This window comes from Dendrobates tinctorius, unplaced genomic scaffold (assembly GCF_039654945.1).
Source record: "Dendrobates tinctorius isolate UK_male_01 unplaced genomic scaffold, ASM3965494v1 ptg000099l, whole genome shotgun sequence".
Classification (NCBI taxonomy): domain Eukaryota; kingdom Metazoa; phylum Chordata; class Amphibia; order Anura; family Dendrobatidae; genus Dendrobates; species Dendrobates tinctorius.
The window spans coordinates 1923076-1944769 of NW_027361767.1; the positions used below are offsets into that span (position 1 = coordinate 1923076).

The following is a 21694-nucleotide window of genomic DNA, read 5'->3' on the forward strand; positions in this document are numbered from 1 at the left end:
CTTATTACCCTGTAACCCCTTATTACAGTAACCCGGCTCCTCATCCTCTTATTACCCCTGTAACCTCTTATTACAGTAACCCGGCTCCTGATCCTCTTATTACCTCTGCATCCTCTTATTACAGTAACCCAGCTCCTCATCCTCTTATTACCCCTGTAACCTCTTATTACAGTAACGCGGCTCCTGATCCTCTTATTACCCCTGTAACCTCTTATTACAGTAACCCGGCTCCTGATCCTCTTATTACCCCTGTAACCTTATTACAGTAACCCGGCTCCTGATCCTCTTATTACCCCTGTAACCTTATTACAGTAACCCGGCTCCTGATCCTCTTATTACCCTGTAACCTCTTATTACAGTAACCCGGCTCCTGATCCTCTTATTACCCTGTAACCTCTTATTACAGTAACCCGGCTCCTGATCCTCTTATTACCCCTGTAACCTCTTATTACAGTAACCCGGCTCCTGATCCTCTTATTACCCCTGTAACCTCTTATTACAGTAACCCGGCTCCTGATCCTCTTATTACCCCTGTAACCTATTACAGTAACCCGGCTCCTGATCCTCTTATTACCCCTGTAACCTCTTATTACAGTAACCCGGCTCCTGATCCTCTTATTACCCTGTAACCTCTTATTACAGTAACCCGGCTCCTGATCCCCTTATTACCCCTGTAACCTCTTATTACAGTAACCCGGCTCCTGATCCTCTTATTACCCCTGTAACCTCTTATTACAGTAACCCGGCTCCTGATCCTCTTATTACCCCTGTAACCTCTTATTACAGTAACCCGGCTTCTGATCCTCTTATTACCCCTGTAACCCCTTATTACAGTAACCCAGCTCCTGATCCTCTTATTACCCCTGTAACCTCTTATTACAGTAACCTGGCTCCTGATCCTCTTATTACCCTGTAACCTCTTATTACAGTAACCCGGCTCCTGATCCTCTTATTACCCTGTAACCTCTTATTACAGTAACCCGGCTCCTGATCCTCTTATTACCCCTGTAACCTCTTATTACAGTAACCCGGCTCCTGATCCTCTTATTACTCCTGTAACCTCTTATTACAGTAACCCGGCTCCTGATCCTCTTATTACCCCTGTAACCTCTTATTACAGTAACCCGGCTCCTGATCCTCTTATTACCCCTGTAACCTCTTATTACAGTAACCCGGCTCCTGATCCTCTTATTACCCCTGTAACCTCTTATTACAGTAACCCGGCTCCTGATCCTCTTATTACCCTGTATTCTTTTACGATAGTGTATATATTTACACATATATTATTGCTGTCTTCTAGTTTTGGACTTCCTTATTGCTGCGCGTCACATAAATTGCGTGGTCCTTGCCAAACAGGACGTGTAATTAAATTGTCACCTCCCGAGGACACTTAATGACATGTAATTATACACTTAGACGCGCCTATAATTATCGTGACGTGGAATCTCGCCCTCTCGTTAATCCGCTTGAGGATCGGATAATAAGGCAGCTGAGTGGAGGTGGGGAGGACATGTCGGTGATCTATACTGTAGCGTAGTTCCAGCCATTACGCCTTGTTTTCCTTCCTGCCATCTCTCTGGTTTGGGATCTCTCCAGCTCTGAGAGTTGTTTCTGGGAAATACAGGCACCTGGCATCTGTCTTCCCATGTTTAACCTTCCCCTGGAGACAAAGACTTGAACTTTCCCGTTAACCCTTTGTACGCATTATTTAACTCCCTGGTGATGGCATTTTTCAAGTTGCAGACCACCTTAACACTTTCCATACGTTATAGATAGGAGTCTGCGAGGCCCCCCTAGCATGCATACATGAATTTTAGCCCAAAATACATGTATTTATGTAAAAAAACCTCCAAAAGCGTGCAACACCTATAAGGTTTATTCAAACGCTGCGGTTGTGCCATGGTAAAAAGGAGCTGTTTTGTGGGGTCCCTATACTGTAGGACTTCATAAAAGGTTAATTTGGCCTGAAAAGTGGTGGTCTGGCCATGGACAACTACAGAAGGAGCTGATGGGTGGTGGTCCGGCATCCCAGCTGACACTGCATAAGAACAGGAACAGCCAGGCGCAGATGGATTACCTCCTTTAGAGGGTTATTCCCGTCCTCATAGTTGGATGGCGTCCGGCTAGTTCATGTAAAAACAAACACTTTTGTAATTTACTACTTTTAAACATTTGCAGCCGTTTTTGAGATATCAACGCTTTTGTTTTGTCTCCAGCTTGTTCCCTAGGAGACCGACCACCTCTGCGGCCTAGCTTGTAAAGCACTGCACTGAACCTGGTCGAGATTAGGTGGTAACAGCACGCTCTGGATATCCTGGTTTACTTAATAAAAAAACAAGAGCTTACAAGCTCAATAGAAAAGAACTTGAAAGCACTGTGCACCTTCTGCTATCTAGCAGCGGTGGTCGGTTTCCGAGGCAACGAGCTGTAAACAAAATAAAACTGTTAATAACTGAAGAACGGCTGAATATTTTAATAAGCAGTAAATTGCAAAATTGCTTGGATTTACAAGCGCTATCCGACAAGACACCAAATTATGAAGCTGGAATACCCCCTCTAAGCCACACTTTGCCTGTGACGGAAGCGATCAGGAGTGATTTCCCTTTCCTTACTCGCAGTTGCTATGTTTTATGAAGTGTAGGGCTTCATTATTGACCCTCCTTGTCCAGGGGGTATACATCAGCTTCCTAGATCCCTGGCAGTGTGATCTGACAGGTGGATTTTAGGGTTACCCTAAATCGATCTTGAACCCAAAGTAATCCATTAACCACTTATCTGCCCCCCTCCTCACATATACGCCGCACGGAGGGCATCATTTCCGAACTTCCTCGTTATGTTTTCCAGACAAAGAATTTCCTCCTCAGGGTCAGAAAACATGTTTATGTCTGGATGCGGAAAAATAAAAAAAGAGACGGACACCCCCCTTCTCTCAACACCCAGAAAGACAGACAGACACCCTGCCCTGTCTGGGACATGTGACTCACCTCCCAGGGACTGACCCCAGACACACACAGGTCACCCCCCAAGGTGTGTGAGTCACCCGCAGAGCACACAGACAGACAGACGTGCGCTGCACTGAGGTCAGCCACACCGACACTACATAGGTATATATATTTACATGCACACACATATGGCCGCCATTACGGCTGTCACTCAGCTTCCACGGACTCTTGAACCATCCTACGCGTCAGTATTTTTGCCCGTCTACACATGGTTGCCATGTGAAGGCCGCATAGCAACCATGCTGAGGCCACATCGGCGGCCATTTTGGTTGCCATGCAGCTTTTCCTGACTCATGGTTAATACATGAAGGGGTGAATGGACGCCGTTCCTAAAGACGTATGATTGGGAACAGCTGGTGAGGGACACAAGGAGGGTGTGATACAGCGACTTAATTAAAGGATAATGGGCCCGGCTTGCGGCGGAGTGTAAAGGACACCATAAGGGGGTGGCGGATCATCGCCGGTACTGAGGGACTCTAGCGGAGGATTAATAGAGAGGGGTGTGTGGAGGCTTACAATTATTGGGTTATTTTGTAAATCTTTTCTTATAACGCCCATGGATCAATCAGGACATTAAACGTAGATAATAGCCCGTTGAAGAGGATGTGACAACAGGTCAAAAGTGGCCATTTTTTACTCTTATTTTATCGCCGTTGCTCCCATGGGTTTTCCTTTGTAATAAACAGATATGGGCCTTTTATTAGTGCTAATTTTTATGTTCTTTACTAAGGGGGCACCGCTTACAAAATAATAATACAGAGCAGCCTAAAGACACGTCCCCCCAGAAAATACTGCTAGACACGCCCCCAAGGAATACTGCAAGACACGCCCCCAAGGAATACTGCGAGACACGCCCCCAAGGAATACTGCGAGACACGCCCCCAAGGAATACTGTGAGACACGCCCTCAAGGAATACTGCGAGACACGTCCCCAAGGAATACTGCGAGACACCCCCAGAAAATACTGCTAGACACGCCCCCAAGGAATACTGCAAGAGACACCCCCAGGGAATACTGCGAGACACCCCCAAGGAATACTGCAAGAGACACCCCCAAGGAATACTGCAAGAGACACCCCCAGGGAATACTGCGAGACACCCCCAAGGAATACTGCAAGAGACACCCCCAGGGAATACTGCTAGACACCCCCAGAAAATACTGCTAGACACGCCCCCAAGGAATACTGCAAGACACCCCCAGGGAATACTGCAAGACACGCCCCCAAGGAATACTGCAAGACACGCCCCCAAGGAATACTGTGACACATGCCCCCAAGGAATACTGCCAGACACCCCCAGGGAATACTGCAAGACACGCCCCCAAGGAATACTGCGAGACACCCCCAGGGAATACTGCGAGACACGCCCATGGAATACTGCAAGACACCCCCATGGAATACTGCAAGACACCCCCATGGAATACTGTGAGACACCCCCCCCAGAGATTGCTACGAAACATGCCCCCAAAGAATACTACGAGACACCCCCAGAAAATACTGCTAGACACGCCCCCAAGGAATACTGCGAGACACCCCCAGAAAATACTGCTAGACACGCCCCCAAGGAATACTGCGAGACACCCCCAGGGAATACTGCAAGACACGCCCCCAAGGAATACTGCGAGACACCCCCATGGAATACTGCAAGACACCCCCAGGGAATACTGCGAGACACCCCCAGGGAATACTGCGAGACACCCCCCCCAGAGATTACTACGAAACATGCCCCCAAAGAATACTACGAGACACCCCCAGAAAATACTGCTAGACACGCCCCCAAGGAATACTGCGAGACACCCCCATGGAATACTGCAAGACACGCCCCCAAGGAATACTGCGAGACACCCCCATGGAATACTGCAAGAGACCCCCAGGGAATACTGCGAGACCCCCCCCAGAGATTACTACGAAACATGCCCCCAAAGAATACTACGAGACACGCCCCAAGGGAATACTGCGAGACACCCCCAGAAAATACTGCTAGACACGCCCCCAAGGAATACTGCGAGACACCCCCATGGAATACTGCAAGACACCCCCAGGGAATACTGCAAGACACCCCCCCAGAGATTACTACGAAACATACCCCCAAAGAATACTACGAGACACGCCCCCAGGGAATACTGCGAGACACCCCCCAGTGAATACTGCGAGACACGCCCCGAAGGAATACTGCGAGACACCCCCCAGGGATTACTACAAGAAATGCCCCCAAATAATACTACGAGACACGCCACCAGGGAATACTGCGAGACACCCCCCAAGGAATACTGCGACACATGCCCCCAAGGAATACTGTGACACACGCTCCCGGGGAATACTGCGAGACACCCCCCAAGGAATACTGCTACACATGCCCCCAAGGAATACTGTGATACACGCTCCCAAGGAATACTGCGAGACACGCCCCCAAGGAATACTGCGAGACACGTCCCTAAATACTGGGAGACACACCCCCAGCGAATACAGCGAGACACGCCCCCGCAACTACTGTGAGGAACGCCCCCAAGGAATATTGCGAGACACGCCCCCAGGAAATACTGTGAGACATCGCCCATCGAATACTGTGAGACATGCTCCCAATGAATACTGCAAGACACTCCCCCAGCAAATACTGCAGAATACATCCCCAGGCAATACTGCGAGGCACGCCCCCAGGGAAAACTGTGAGTTATGCTTCCAGCGACTACTACGAGACATGCTCCCAAAGAATAATAAGAGACACACCCTTAGGGCATACTGTGAGACACTAACCCAGGGAATACTGCAAAAACATGCCTCCAGGGAATAATGTGAGACACGTCTCCAGGGAATACCGCAAGACACTACCCGATGGAATATTGTGAGACACGCCCCCAGAAAATACTGCGGGACACGCCCCTTGGTAAAGATAATAAAAATTATAGCTAAATAAAAAACGCCCATTAATCTGGCTTGTTTTTGTTAAGAGATGTGTTTTGTAATCCATTCACAACCTTTGACATATACGTATGTCGTGTTCCTGCCTTTGATGCAGGCTCTGTCGCTGAGCCCGCATATTTCCCCGCAAGTGCCTTTAACAGCAGCGGGTGGAGCTGTGCTCCATCAGCGGCTGTTAACCTGTTAAATCCCACTGTCAATCACTGACAGCAGGACTTAAAAAGCGCCAGCCGGAAGCACGGCACAAATTCTGCAACTCATGTGATCACGGGGTGTCAATGGGTTGTCAGGACAGGCGGGGGTCTCATTCACTGTGAATTGGTGTTCATAGATTGGATAATCGCAGCTTCAAGTTGAAGTCAGTTAAAAGTGTGAAAAAAAAGTTTGCTGGGTTTTTTTTTTTAAACACAAAAGTCCAAAACACCCCCCTTTTATCCTTATTGATAATAAAACAATAAAAAAAAACACATTTGATATCACTGCGTTCAGAATTGTCCGATCTATCAAAATATTAAAACAATCCGATCATTCGTTCAACAGCGTAACAAGAAAAAACAAAAGCCAGAATTACTTTTTTTCGGCCACCTCAACACTGCACTGAAGTGTAATAAGCGGAGATCACAACATCATATCTACCCCAAAATGGTATCAAAAGAAAACATCAGCTCAGGGCGCAAAAGGTGAGCCGTCACCAGATCCTGAAAAAATGAAAAAGAAGGGGAGGAAAAGTGTCATGATCCCAGTGCAGGTTTTTGAGCTGCACGACAGGGGTTAATGTCTGGAGCTCAGTGCAGGTTTTGACCTGCACACCTGGGGTTAATGATTGTGGCCTCTTTTTGGTTCTGGGGGAGGCTTCTTAAACCCCTGGGAAGCTCCCATCCCTGTCAGTTATACTTTCGCCCTTGGCATTGTGTGGTGACACCTGAGTGTATTAGTGCTGTGTTCTGGTTGCTTGATTCTCTGTGTATGACTCGGTCTGTTCTCTGGATATTGCTTGCTGGATTCTGCTTGGTACCTTCTATGTCTGTTTGGTTTTGACCCCTGCTTGGCCCCGACTATCCGTTCTGTCTCATCCCTGGTACTTTACTGCTATCTCTGTGTATGACCTCTGTTTTGCCTGACTCTGAGTATTTCTGTTTAGTGTCCTGCCATCTCTGGAAGCAGGACGCTAAGCCCCTCCCCTTGCAGTCACATGACCGTAGGTCCTTCACTGCTTGCTAACCTTCAGCGTCCCCAGGTCCTGTTTGTACTTTCCAGCTGTACCTGACCCCGGGCCCCCCTACAGTGCGGGTGAGCCCCTGCTCAGTGGAGGCTGCACGCCGGCACTGACAGGACCCTGACAAAAAGGTGAAAGCGCAAAAACGCACAATTTTGGGGTACATATAAACTTTAGGTATTAAAAACAATTTCCATTCTTTTCTCACGCTGTTTACCACTCGGTATACACACGTGGTCAAAATTGTTAGTGCACCTTCTTTAAAGACAGAACAACCCACAACGGTCACAGAAATAACTTGAATCTGACGAAAGTAATAAATAAAAAAATCTATGAAAATGAACAAATGAAAGTCAGACATTGCTTTTCAGCTATGTTTCCACAGAATTTGTAAAACAATAGCAGTCATGGAATAGGCCTGGACAGAAATGATGGTTCCCCTGAAAATAATGCGACAAAAGGGACGTGTTACATCGCGGTGTGTCCACTAATTAGCATCACAGGTGTCTACAATCCTGGAATCAGTGAGTGGCCTGTATAGAGGCTACAGATCCTCACTGTGCTGTTTAGTGACATGGTGTGCATCACACTCAACATGGACAAGAGGAAGCGAAGGAAAGAGTTGTCTCAGGAGATTAGAAAGAAAATTATAGACAAACATGTTACAGGTAAAAGTTATAAGACCATCTCCAAGCAGCTTGATGTTCCTGTGACTACATTACACATATTATTCAGAAATGTAAGCTCCATGGGACTGTAGCCAACCTGTGGCCGCAGGAGGAAAATTGTTGACTAATCAAAGAGACGGATAATACGAATGGTAACAAAAGAGCCCAGAAAAACTTCTAAACAGATTAAAGGTGAACTTCAAGCTCAAGGAACATCAATGTCAGATCGCACCATCCGTCGTTGTATGAGCCAAAGCGGACTTCATTGGAGACGACCAAGGAGGACACCATTGTTGAAAAAAAATCATAAAAAAGCCAGACTGGAATTTGCCAAACTACATGTTCACAAGCCACAAAGCTTCTGGGAGAATGTCCTATGGACAGATGAGACACAAATGGAGCTTTTTGGCAGGGCACATCAGCTTTAAGTTCACAGACAGAAAAATAAAGCATATCAAGAAAAGAACACTGTCCCTACTGTGAAACATGGAGGAGGCTCTGTTATGTTCTGGGGCAGCTTTGCTGCATCTGGCACAGGGTGTCTAGAATCTGTGCAGGGTACAATAAAATCTCAAGACTATCAAGGGATTCTAGAGAGAAATCTGCTGCCCAGTGTCAGAAAGCTTGGTCTCAGTTGCAGGTCATGGATGGGTCTTGCAACAGGATAATGACCCAAAACACACAGCTAAAAACACCCAAGAATGGCTAAGTGGAAGACACTGGACTTTTCTGAAGTGGCCTTCTATGAGCCCTGACCTAAATCCTATTGAGCATCTTTGGAAAGAGCTGAAACATGCTGTGTGGAAAAGGCAACCTTCAAACACGAGACAATTGGAACAGTTTGCTCTTGAGGAGTGGGGCCAAAATAACTTTCGAGAGGTACAGAAGTCTCACTGACAGTTACAGGAATCGTTTGATTGCAGTGATTGCCTCAAAAGGTTGTGCAACAAAATATTAAGTTAAGGAACCATCATTTCTGTCCAGGCCTATTTCATGAGTTTTGTTTTTTAAAAATGTTCCGTGGAAGCATGGCTGAAAAGCAATGTCTGACTTTCATTTGTTCATTTTCATAGATTTTTTATTTATTATTACTTTTGTCAGATTCAAATTATTTCTGTCACCATTGTGGGTTTTTCTGTCATTAAACGAGGGGAACAAACAATTTTGAGCACATGTGTATATAAAAAAAATATTAAAATGTTATTAAGACTTGAGTATACATTTTTCAGTCCAACTCGGGGGATATGATATGAAAATGTGATCACTTAGAATCATAGAATCGTAGAGTTGGAAGGGACCTCCTGGGCCATCTGGTCCAACCCCCTGCTCAAAGCAGGATTCGCTAAATCATCCCAGTCAGATGTCTGTCCAGCCTCTGTTTGAAGACTTCCATTGAAGGAGAACTCACCACTTCTCGTGGCAGCCTGTTCCACTCATTGATCACTCTAACTGTCAAAAAGTTTTTTCTAATATCTAATCTGTGTCTCTTCCCATTCAGTTTCATCCCATTGCTTCTAGTCTTTCCTTGTGCAAATGAGAATAAAGTTGATCCTTCTACAATGTGACAGCCCTTTAGATATTTGTAGACAGCTATTAAGTCTCCTCTCAGTCTTCTCTTTTGCAAACTAAACATTCCCAAATCCTGCAACCTTTCCTCATAAGACAGGGTTTGCAGACCGGTCACCATTCTGGTCGCTCTTTTCTGAACTTGCTCCAGTTTGTTGATGTCTTTTTTAAAATGTGGTGCCCAAAACTGGACACAATATTCCAGATGAGGTCTGACCAAAGAGGAGTAGAGGGAAATAATGACTTCACGTGATCTAGACTGTATGCTTCTGTTAATACATCCTAGAATTGCATTTGCCTTTTTTGCTGCTGCATCACACTGTTGACTCATATTCAGTCTGTGATCTATTAGTATACCCAAGTCTTTTTCACATGTGCTGTCACTTAGCCCTATTCCTCCCATTCTGTTAAAAACCATTCTGTTAGTTGCTGCCCACTTCTCCAGTTTATTTAAATCTTTTTGAATCCTCTCTCTCTCTTCTCTAGTATTAGCTATCCCTCCTAGCTTTGTGTCATCAGCAAATTTAATCAGTTTACCCTCAATTCCTTCATCTAAATCATTGATAAAGATGTTGAACAATACAGGGGCCAGGACAGAGCCCTGTGGTACCCCACTTGAGACATTCTTCCAACTGGATGTGCAGCCATTTACGACCACTCTTTGGGTCCGATCACTAAGCCAGTTATGAATCCACCTAACAGTTGCCTTGTCCATTCCATACTTAGACATTTTTTCAATAAGGATTGTATGAGAGACTTTGTCAAATGCTTTGCTGAAGTCAAGATATACTATATCTACAGCATTTCCTTGATCCACCCAATCAGTGATACCGTCATAGAAGGAAATTAAGTTAGTCTGACATGACTTATTAGTTAGAAACCCATGCTGACTCTGTTTAATCACTTCATTCTTATCCAGGTACTGACATACATGTTGTTTAATAATTTGTTCAAAGATCTTTCCTGGTATAGAAGTCAGACTCACCGGCCTATAGTTGCCTGGGTCCACCTTCTTCCCCTTTTTTGATGGCTCATATAAAACACTGTCAGCGGGTGTAACAAGATGGCAGATCTGCGGGCATATGTTAACTCTTCCAATACTGCTGTTGCTATTGGACACAGCATCTAATGGAAAGGGAATCTGTCGTCAGGATTTCACCCCTCCAAGCTGTTTATATGCGCATGTAGCTCTTTCAAAGATAACTCCAGCTGTACCTTTACATGGCCGGTCCCTCCGTCTGTTACTGAGAAATCAGCATTTGAATTTGCATTCAAATGAGCCTGAAGAGCTATGGTAGATCTGAAGCCTCTCTCACTCCAGCTCTATTCCCTGCCTCCTCCTGCTTGACTGAAAGACTGTATGCTGTGTGATTTCAGGCAAAGAAATGGTCAGTGAAGCAGGAGGAGGCGGGGAATAGAGCTGGAGTGACAGAGGCTTTAGATCTACCATAGCTCTTCAGGCTCATTTGCATAGCAATTAAAACGCTGATTTCTCAGTAACGGAGGAACAGACCGGCCATATAAAGGTATAGTTGGAGTTGTCTTTGAAAGAGCTGCAAGTACATATAAATAGTCTGGGGGGGTGAAATCCTGCTGAGATTCCCTTTAGACGCCCTCTAATTCCGGCTGCTGTAGAGATAATTCTCAGGGCTACATTTAAAGGGGTAATCTGCAGTGTCTTGGCCATATGTTGTAGACTTGAAAGTTATCTATTGTTCACTGGTATCAGCCATTTCAGACTGGGTATGACAAACAGGAAGTGCATGGAACCCCCCGCGATCACTACCAGTATTATATGTTACGACCATGTATGTGTCTCATGTTACTGTACTATTATAAGCTGCCGCTTTATTGTCCCTTTATAAAAGAGATTGGACTTTTCTTAGTGTGTAACCCCAGGTCAGGACGAGCAGCGGCTACACGTGATGCGGCACTGGTTCTGGGGCCATCCGTGCACATCTGGCGTTACGGTGCTGATCCTTCCCTCTGGCTGTGTCTCACATCTCTCTGTGGGGCGTCCGGCTGTAAAGCTGGGATTTTTACAGATGAATCACCCCAATCTTCCCCTAACCACAACGTTAACTATTTCTTATCTGAGCAGTATCAGCGGCAGACAGCAGATGACTGGGAAACTGTCAGAAGAGCACAGTCTATACATCAGACGACTGATGGCAACGTGGAGATCATTAACAAGCAGCTGTCAGTTCTCTCGCCAGTAATAACGCGCCTATTTGGGGGTCATGTGGATGAAGTGCACGGCCAGCAATACCTGATTACATGGAAAATTATAGGGAAATCTCTTGATGGCAGCTAGCCTACTTTCTGATTGTTTCCACTTAGCTATTGCCTCCAATTACTGGTAAGACATAGGTAGTACATTGTGCTCGTGTGGCGGCAACAGCTACAGCAGGAATATACTCACATTTGGTATAATTTGGAGGACACAACAAGCAGATGATTAGTTATTGGCACCCAACCACTAAATGATGATTATTGGCCTCAGCCCATAACAATAACAGCAACAGAGCCCCTATAAAAGTGATATCCATTGTCCCCCCATAATAGTGACATCCATAGTGTCCCTGAAGTCACATCCACAGTGACCCCATAGCAATGGCATACACAGTACCCCATAACAATGGAATACACAGTGCCCCATAACACCGTCATCCACAGTGCCCCATAACACCGTCATCCAGAGTGCCCCATAACACAGTCATCCACAGTGACCCCATAACAATGGCATACACAGTGCTCCATAACACAGTCATCCACAGTGCCCCATAACACTGGCATACACAGTGCCCCCATAACAGTGATATCCACAGTGCCCCATAACACTGTCATCCAGAGCCCCCATAACAGTGATATCCACTGTGCCCCCTAACACTGTCATCCAGAGCCCCCATAACAGTGATATCCACTGTGCCTCATAACACAGGCATACACAGTGCTAACATTACACTGGCATACACAGTGCTGCTATAATAGTGACATCTAGTGTTCCCATAAGTGACATCCTCAGAACTCCCATAACAGTGACATCCACAGTGTTCCCATAACACAGGCATACACAGTGCTCCCATAACACAGGCATACACAGTGTCCCATAACAGTGATATCCACTGTGCCCCATAACTCTGTCATCCACATAGCCCCCATAACACTGACATACACAGTGCCCCCATAAGTGACATCCACTGTGCCGCTATAATAGTGACATCTAGTGTCCCCATAAGTGACATACTTGGGACTTCCATGACATTGACATCCAGTGTTCCCATAACATTGGCATACTCAGTACCCCCATAAAAGTGACATACACTGTGCCACCTTAAGTGACATTTAGTGTCCCATAAGTGACATCTACAGAACCCCCATAACAGTGGCATCCAGAGTGCCCTCATAATAGCGACATCCACATTGCCCCCATAACAATAACAGCTGTAGTTCTCCTATAACAAAGGCACAGAACCTCTAAAACAATAAGAGCAACATGACCCCCACAACAGTGACAGCAACAAGGACCCAATAAGTGGCCACCACTGCCTCCTAAAGATAGTGATAGTAACAGACTGCCCAAAAGCATAACAGCTATAGGGAACCCATGACAGCAGCAGCCCGGGGACTTCCATAACAGACAGCAAATAGGACTACCAAAACCTGTGAGAGCCACAGGTACCTAAAAGAGTGACTATGTAATGCAGACTATGTGAAATGTAGAGAACATGAAGAAACAGCCTTGTCAAGGTCCAGAGAAACCGGCTAGTGGGAATTTACCGTAAGAATGGTGGAGAGAAGTCCTGGATGTGAGACTATGGAGGAAGGGAGAATGGTGGCGACATGTCATGGATATGAGAATATGGAGGAGGGAAGAAGAATGGTGGAGAGACGTCCAGGATATGAGAACATGGAGGAAGGGAAAAGAATTGTAGAGTGACATCCTGCAATATGAAAATATGAAGGGAGGGAGAAGAATGGTGAAGAATAATCCTGGATATAAGAATATGGTGGAAAGGACAGAAATGGTGCAGAGACGTCCTGGATAAGATAAAATGGAGGAGTCGAGGAGAATAGTGGAGAGAAATCCTGGATATGAAAATATGGAGGAGGTGAAAAGAAAGGTGGAGACATGTCATGGACATGAGATATGGAGAAGGGAGAAGAATGGTGGAGAGATGTCCTGGATATGAGAATATGGAGGAGGTGAGAATAATGTTGGATATGAGATGATGGAGGTGAGAAGAATGGTGTGATGTCCTGAATATGAGAATATGGAGGAAGGGAGAAGAATGGTGGAGAAACATCATGCATATGAGATGATAGAGGTGAGAAGAATGGTGGAGAGACATCCTGCATATGAGATGATAGAGGTGAGAAGAATGGTGGAGAGATATCCTGCATATGAGATGATAGAGGTGAGAAGAATGGTGTGATGTCCTGAATATGAGAATATGGAGGAAGGGAGAAGAATGGTGGAGAAACATCATGCATATGAGATGATAGAGGTGAGAAGAATGGTGGAGAAACATCATGCATATGAGATGATAGAGGTGAGAAGAATGGTGGAGAGATATCCTGCATATGAGATGATAGAGGTGAGAAGAATGGTGGAGAAACATCCTGCATATGAGATGATAGAGGTGAGAAGAATGGTGGAGAGACATCCTGCATATGAGATGATAGAGGTGAGAAGAATGGTGGAGAGACATCCTGCATATGAGATGATAGAGGTGAGAAGAATGGTGGAGAGACATCCTGCATATGAGATGATAGAGGTGAGAAGAATGGTGGAGAGACATCCTGCATATGAGATGATAGAGGTGAGAAGTATGGTGGAGAGATATCCTGGATATGAGATGATAGAGGTGAGAAGAATGGTGGAGAAACATCCTGCATATGAGATGATAGAGGTGAGAAGAATGGTGGAGAAACACCCTGCATATGAGATGATAGAGGTGAGAAGAATGGTGGAGAGACATCCTGCATATGAGATGATAGAGGTGAGAAGAATGGTGGAGAGATATCCTGGATATGAGATGATAGAGGTGAGAAGAATGGTGGAGAGATATCCTGGATATGAGATGATAGAGGTGAGAAGAATGGTGGAGAGATATCCTGGATATGAGATGATAGAGGTGAGAAGAATGGTGGAGAGATATCCTGGATATGAGATGATAGAGGTGAGAAGAATGGTGGAGAGATATCCTGGATATGAGATGATGGAGGTGAGAAGAATGGTGGAGAGATATCCTGCATATGAGATGATAGAGGTGAGAAGAATGGTGGAGAGACATCCTGGATATGAGATGATAGTGGTGAGAAGAATGGTGGAGAGATATCCTGCATATGAGATGATGGAGGTAAGAAGAATGGTGGAGAGATATCCTGGATATGAGATGATAGAGGTGAGAAGAATGGTGGAGAGACATCCTGGATATGAGATGATAGTGGTGAGAAGAATGGTGGAGAGATATCCTGCATATGAGATGATGGAGGTGAGAAGAATGGTGGAGAGACATCCTGCATATGAGATGATAGAGGTGAGAAGAATGGTGGAGAGATATCCTGGATATGAGATGATAGAGGTGAGAAGAATGGTGGAGAGATATCCTGCATATGAGATGATAGTGGTGAGAAGAATGGTGGAGAAACATCCTGCATATGAGATGATAGAGGTGAGAAGAATGGTGGAGAGATATCCTGGATATGAGATGATAGAGGTGAGAAGAATGGTGGAGAGATATCCTGGATATGAGATGATAGAGGTGAGAAGAATGGTGGAGAGATATCCTCGATATGAGATGATAGAGGTGAGAAGAATGGTGGAGAGATATCCTGGATATGAGATGATGGAGGTGAGAAGAATGGTGGAGAAACATCCTGCATATGAGATGATAGAGGTGGGAAGAATGGTGAAGAGACATCCTGCATATGAGATGATAGAGGTGAGAAGAATGGTGGAGAGATATCCTGGATATGAGATGATAGAGGTGAGAAGAATGGTGGAGAGATATCCTGGATATGAGATGATAGAGGTGAGAAGAATGGTGGAGAGATATCCTGGATATGAGATGATGGAGGCGAGAAGAATGGTGGAGAGATATCCTGCATATGAGATGATAGAGGTGAGAAGAATGGTGGAGAGATATCCTGGATATGAGATGATAGAGGTGAGAAGAATGGTGGAGAGATATCCTGGATATGAGATGATGGAGGTGAGAAGAATGGTGGAGAGATATCCTGCATATGACATGATGGAGGTGAGAAGAATGGTGGAGAGATATCCTGCATATGAGATGATGGAGGTGAGAAGAATGGTGGAGAGATATCCTGGATATGAGATGATGGAGGTGAGAAGAATGGTGGAGAGATATCCTGCATATGAGATGATGGAGGTGAGAAGAATGGTGGAGAGATATCATGCATATGAGATGATGGAGGTGAGAAGAATGGTGGAGAGATATCCTGCATATGAGATGATGGAGGTGAGAAGAATGGTGGAGAGATATCCTGGATATGAGATGATGGAGGTGAGAAGAATGGTGGAGAGATATCATGCATATGAGATGATGGAGGTGAGAAGAATGGTGGAGAGATATCCTGCATATGAGATGATGGAGGTGAGAAGAATGGTGGAGAGATATCCTGCATATGAGATGATGGAGGTGAGAAGAATGGTGGAGAGATATCCTGCATATGAGATGATGGAGGTGAGAAGAATGGTGGAGAGATATCCTGCATATGAGATGATAGAGGTGAGAAGAATGGTGGAGAGATATCCTGCATATGAGATGATAGAGGTGAGAAGAATGGTGGAGAGATATCCTGGATATGAGATGATAGAGGTGAGAAGAATGGTGGAGAGATATCCGGCATATGAGATGATGGAGGTGAGAAGAATGGTGGAGAGATATCCTGCATATGAGATGATGGAGGTGAGAAGAATGGTGGAGAGATATCCTGGATATGAGATGATAGAGGTGAGAAGAATGGTGGAGAGATATCCTGGATATGAGATGATAGAGGTGAGAAGAATGGTGGAGAGATATCCTGGATATGAGATGATAGAGGTGAGAAGAATGGTGGAGAGATATCCTGGATATGAGATGATAGAGGTGAGAAGAATGGTGGAGAGATATCCTGCATATGAGATGATGGAGGTGAGAAGAATGGTGGAGAGACATCCTGCATATGAGATGATGGAGGTGAGAAGAATGGTGGAGAGATATCATGCATATGAGATGATGGAGGTGAGAAGAATGGTGGAGAGATATCCTGCATATGAGATGATGGAGGTGAGAAGAATGGTGGAGAGACATCCTGCATATGAGATGATGGAGGTGAGAAGAATGGTGGAGAGACATCCTGGATATGAGATGATGGAGGTGAGAAGAATGGTGGAGAGACATCCTGGATATGAGATGATGGAGGTGAGAAGAATGGTGGAGAGATATCCTGGATATGAGATGATGGAGGTGAGAAGAATGGTGGAGAGATATCCTGCATATGAGATGATGGAGGTGAGAAGAATGGTGGAGAGATATCCTGCATATGAGATGATGGAGGTGAGAAGAATGGTGGAGAGATATCCTGCATATGAGATGATAGAGGTGAGAAGAATGGTGGAGAGATATCCTGCATATGAGATGATAGAGGTGAGAAGAATGGTGGAGAGACTTTGAGGCTATGAGAACATGCTGGTGAGAAGGTTTGAATGGGATACATGGGAGGAGCAGAGTTGTACCGGGCCTCGGTGCAGTAATTTGCACAGGGGAAGACTGACACAGAGCTTTGGCATTTGAGGAACAGGAAGAGGAGTGGATGATATGCGCGGCAGAGCTGGGGATGGATTGTACAGGTGCCAGTCAGTTCCTTGATAAACCACAGAATCACAAGTAGGGAAAAAACCATAACAAAATTATTCAAAAGCATCGCCCGCATGCTGACGGTCTCCAATAAGCAAAACTAGAAAATTAAAAAGACCTCTTAGTACAGCTGTACCATGACGGCTTTCACCTTTCCGGATTATAGTCTGTATAATACATATGGCTTAGCGCAATCTTCCTCCTAGCCTCCATAAGTCGCTCTGGGTGGGGGTTGCTTTTTGGCAATAAAGTGAGAGCGAATCCTGTGCCTCATCACTGACTCATTCTCACTCTCAATGGAGCTTGTGTAATGTGCCGGGAGGATTGGGGAAATTCTTCCTCCCAAAATCCTCAAATTACCAACAGATGTCAAACATTGCACTGGGTATTGTGGTCCCTGGCTGGAGTAAATACATTGCCCCCCACCTAATATCTCCGTCGCCAAGGTCAGTGTATTTTTTTGCCACATGTTCCCGTCCCTATTTGCCATGTCCAGCAGAAAGTCTGGAGGGATCTCTGGGCAGCGCTCAGCGTCAGGGAGCTGCCACAAAGGCTTTGATAGTTTAATTTCAGTAGGCATCATGTAATGCTTAACTTAACCTATGGTGGCGCTACAGGGAAAGCAAACACTCGCTGGAGGGTTTCCGCACAGACTACAGCTGATGGTTGAGCGTTCTCTGCACTCCTAGCCGTGCTGCAGTCACATCGCAGAACCTTCTGCTACGTCTTCTCCATGGCAGCATCTGCTAAGTGGCAGATTCCCTTTAGATTTCCCCTAAATGTCAGGAGGCGATACCGCCTAATCTTCACATCTTTCTCAGAGTGGTTAAAAATGCATTTCTGGTGTAACGTCGCCTGGTGCGTGAACGCTGGGCTTGTGCACATTCAGGACAGGAAAGGGTTAACGAGTTCTTCCCAAAACTGATCCTCCGTCATTTCCCGCTGTGTCATCGGATATTAATAGGATGAGGGAAGTATGGGCCGAGCCAGAGAGAGCACCCCTGTGCTGTAGGCCCACACCTCCCTCCTGTCACCCCGTGCTGTAGGCCCACACCTCCCTCCTGTCACCCCGTGCTGTAGGCCCACACCTCCCTCCTGTCACCCCGTGCTGTAGGCCCACACCTCCCTCCTGTCACCCCGTGCTGTAGGCCCACACCTCCCTCCTGTCACCCCGTGCTGCAGCCCCACATCTTCCTCCTGTCACCCTGTGCTGTAGGCCCACATCTCCCTCCTGTCACCCTGTGCAGTAGGCCCACACCTCCCTCCTGTCACCCTGTGCTGTAGGCCCACATCTCCCTCCTGTCACCCTGTGCTGTAGGCCCACACCTCCCTCCTGTCACCCTGTGCTACAGCCCCACACCTCCCTCCTGTCACCCTGTGCTGCAGCCCCACATCTCCCTCCTGTCACCCTGTGCTACAGTCCCACACCTCCCTCCTGTCACCCTGTGCTACAGTCCCACACCTCCCTCCTGTCACCCTGTGCTGCAGCCCCACACCTCCCTCCTGTCACCCCGTGCTGCAGCCCCACACCTCCCTCCTGTCACCCTGTGCTGTAGGCCCACATCTCCCTCCTGTCACCCTGTGCTGTAGGCCCACACCTCCCTCCTGTCACCCTGTGCTGTAGGCCCACACCTCCCTCCTGTCACCCTGTGCTGTAGGCCCACATCTCCCTCCTGTCACCCTGTGCTGTAGGCCCACACCTCCCTCCTGTCACCCTGTGCTACAGCCCCACACCTCCCTCCTGTCACCCTGTGCTGCAGCCCCACATCTCCCTCCTGTCACCCTGTGCTACAGTCCCACACCTCCCTCCTGTCACCCTGTGCTGCAGCCCCACACCTCCCTCCTGTCACCCTGTGCTACAGTCCCACACCTCCCTCCTGTCACCCTGTGCTACAGTCCCACACCTCCCTCCTGTCACCCTGTGCTGCAGCCCCACACCTCCCTCCTGTCACCCTGTGCTACAGTCCCACACCTCCCTCCTGTCACCCTGTGCTGCAGTCCCACACCTCCCTCCTATCACCTGTGCTGCAGCCCCACACCTCCCTCCTGTCACCCTGTGCTGCAGCCCCACACCTCCCTCCTGTCACCTGTGCTGCAGCCCCACATCTCCCTCCTGTCACCCTGTGCTACAGTCCCACACCTCCCTCCTGTCACCCTGTGCTGCAGCCCCACACCTCCCTCCTGTCACCCTGTGCTGCAGCCCCACACCTCCCTCCTGTCACCCTGTGCTACAGTCCCACACCTCCCTCCTGTCACCCTGTGCTGCAGCCCCACACCTCCCTCCTGTCACCCTGTGCTACAGCCCCACACCTCCCTCCTGTCACCTGTGCTGCAGCCCCACACCTCCCTCCTGTCACCCTGTGCTGCAGCCCCACACCTCCCTCCTGTCACCCTGTGCTGCAGCCCCACACCTCCCTCCTGTCACCTGTGCTGCAGCCCCACACCTCCCTCCTGTCACCCTGTGCTGCAGTCCCACACCTCCCTCCTGTCACCTGTGCTGCAGCCCCACACCTCCCTCCTGTCACCCTGTGCTGCAGCCCCACACCTCCCTCCTGTCACCTGTGCTGCAGCCCCACACCTCCCTCCTGTTTCACCCTGTGGCGGGAGGGGCAGACTCCATGTCAAATAGCTCCTCCCACCTGTCACCCTGTGGAGGGAAGGGCAGACATGTCACATAGCTCCTCCCTACTGTGTCACCCCGTGGTGGGAGGAACAGATTCCATGTCACATAGCTCCTCCCTCCTGACTGTATCACCCTGTGGTGGGAGGAGCAGACTCCATGTCACATAGCTCCTCCCTCCTGACTGTATCACCCTGTGGTGGGAGGAGCAGACTCCATGTCACATAGCTCCTCCCTCTTGTCTATCACCCTATGCTGGTAGATGACTCCCTGTCAGTAATTGCCCTGGCAGGTGGAGGAGCTGTCGGTCTTGTACCTGTCACAGGTGAGGCTTCCGTGTACATGTAAGGAGTGTCCTCCGCTTGCAGCTGACGGAGGTGACAGGCGCAGGCTTGTGCCAGGCCTCTCCCAGCGCATTTCACAACCGCGGCTCTGACCTTAGGTGAACACCTCTGTGACCTCACACAAGAGCAGCCGCTGCGACAGAAAGAGACCAAGAAGGAAAGGGTTAACTGGTGGCAAGCGACGACTAGAGCGCATGCGTGGACGCCGGCAGCGGGCGAGTAACGCGGTCACTAGGGCCTATAGCCGGCCACGTTATTATCATGCCCGGCCGGCCGGTGGAGGAAACCCCGGAGTGACGAGCGGTGACAGGTGCTGACACGTGGGACAGGCCAGTCCTGCAGCATGCCAGCACTGGAATCCCAGGAATCCTGGCAGCACTCAGTCACCTCCCTGCATGGGGCGCGGCACATCCGGATTCCACAGGGTGCCGAGCGCCCCGGGCCAAGGAGCAGCCGGCCTGCTGCCTCTCCCCGGACGGCCCAGATCGCCATGAACTTGGCGCTTCCACAGCAGCTGCCGATCCCGCTGCTCTGCCCGGCAAATACCATCGGGGGAGTAAAAGCTGCCGCCATTACCCCTGCCCCATCATCTTCCCGCTCCTCATATATCCGCCTCTGTAACTGGCCACAGAAAGAGATTATTTTCTCCAAGTACATCATTGTCCTCACTTTTATATATCCCTATAATTAAAAGGTCTTTACATACAGCGCCCCTTCTGTGCACAGGTTGCGTGTGGTGTTGCAGCTCAGTTCCACTCACTGTAAAGCAGCTCTTCTGCAATACCAGCCACGACCTGTAGACAGGGGTGGCGCTGTTTAGAAAAGTCAAGGAACAAGGCCCCATCCTGTGTGACACGTTGGCCCAAAATGGTGAACTCTGACCCCCCCGATAGCAGGAGCTGTATTTCTCTCTTTTTTATGGGCTGTGATAAGGACATTTTCCTCTGCTTGATTAGTGAGATTGATGTCAGAGAACAGCTACAAAGTGGACAGACATCCCACTGTGTAATACTGCAGCTCTCCTGTGGGGGCGCTGCAGGGAAACTATAGAGCTGATGCCCCGATCAGAACTGATCGATCGGTCCCATCAGCAGGTCGCCCCGTGATCAACGCGTCGTTGGGAGAATCTTCTAATTACAAAGTGGAAACCCCCTTAAAGACTAATAACTTTTTTTGCCCCCAAACCCTATTACCCATCATAGCCCCCTCGATCATTAACCCCTGATAAGCCACCTTTTCTCCTCATCGCTCCTATACCCGTATGTCTCCTCATGTCTATTATTATCGCCCTACATTCCTCTCCTCGCCCGATAATTATCACCCGTCCTATCATTATGTCTCCTCTTTTCCATTAACCCCTCATTATTCCCAACCATCCTGTTCTCTACGTCTTGTAATGGCGGACGGGCCCAAGACTCGGTGCTTTGGACAAACTGCCATCCTGACATGCGGCGTGGCTTTACCGGGCAGCGAGATGCCCCCATGGTCTCCTG

General features: G+C 47.8%; 1 protein-coding gene across 1 annotated transcript in view; it reads right to left on the reverse strand.

The window, feature by feature from the left end:
* Window positions 1-20545, reverse strand: part of HOOK2 (hook microtubule tethering protein 2) — a 54743-nt gene extending 34198 nt beyond the window's left edge. The window contains exon 1 of the mRNA XM_073587413.1: window positions 20174-20545. The gene's annotated coding sequence lies outside the window, so the exon portion shown is untranslated. The remainder of the gene's footprint in view (window positions 1-20173) is intronic.
* Between the last annotated feature and the right edge of the window lie 1149 nt (window positions 20546-21694).